Below are 1378 nucleotides of genomic sequence, written 5' to 3' on the forward strand. Positions count from 1 at the left end.
CAACTATTACTCATTGTCTTCCTATCATCTTCATAAACAAAATGGAAGAAATGAAACGTCAAAATTCAAAATGGATAAATGACATGAAACGTTAATATTCAAACGTCTAAGGCTATTTTTGCATAAAGAGAGTACACAAAACAAGAGCTTGTGTTGTCCATTTCTTCGAAATTGTTTGAACTAAATCCAACTTAAATGACATGAATATTTTTTCAACGGTAACCATGTACATGGCAGAACATTGATGGAAAATGTACATGGCAGAACAATTATGAACCACATATTTCACTCCTTCAAAATAAGTGTGCCTTCCATGTGACAAAATTTTGCTTAAAAGATGTAAATTTTGGGGGAAGATAAAGAAACTAGAACTTGGGAAGACATTGTACTTTTGGTGCTAAGAATCCTCATATAGATTAACATTTTTGTCCATCAGGCTTCAATGATACTTATTGTACGCAAGGTCTTTCACAATCACGGTTTGCCAAAGACAATAACATAAAGGTGTTGTACTAATATATCATATTAGTACAAAGGTGGTGTACTACTATATGTCTTATTTGAAGACTCAGAGATATACTTCTTTAACAACGACCTTCATTTCAAAAGTCTGAACCGTCGACTGAGCACAATACATGTGATGTCCAAGTAAATTCTTATTTCAAAAGTCCTAATATGTGGATATTTCTATTTATGCACAATACATATGATGCAGATACTCAATTATTTTTACTCTGTCAAGTGTCAAATTATAAGATTGTTAAAGACTATAAGAACCAGGAAATCCCTTCGGTTTAGACTTAAAAAGCAATTAGTATGTTATAATCCCTCAACAAAGATTTTGGACTTAAAGACCCTATTCTAGCTTTTGAAGTATTTGGAGCTCGAAATTTACTTTCATAAAACTCCAAATTCAATATACAACAAAAGGATCCAGAGACATCTGTAGTGACTGGAATCTATAGCTCACCTACATTACGTATACCAATTGGGATATTACAAGCTCAAGGCATTTTTATATTGTTTAAAATAAACAAAAAGTTAATAACTTAACACATAAAATATTAGCACAAGATATTGTACAATAATCTAAATCATAGTTCCTTGAATTTCAGTGGTTAAATTAAAATCCTTTAACTATTTATCTTTTTCTATCTTTCATTCACAATCTAAAATTTATAATTTTTGTTTTACAAAACAATATGTAAACTATTCAATCTCATAATGACCTGTATTTATGGTAAATTTCAGTTTATAATTTATTGTTACATCGTGCTTCCAAATGGTATAGAATCAACTAATATTGTATTATAGATCATAAACGTGAAAGCACCAAAAAATAAGATATATATATATATATATATATATATATATATAT

The sequence above is a fragment of the Nicotiana attenuata genome, unplaced genomic scaffold (genome assembly GCF_001879085.1).
Source record: "Nicotiana attenuata strain UT unplaced genomic scaffold, NIATTr2, whole genome shotgun sequence".
Taxonomy (NCBI): Eukaryota; Viridiplantae; Streptophyta; class Magnoliopsida; order Solanales; family Solanaceae; genus Nicotiana; species Nicotiana attenuata.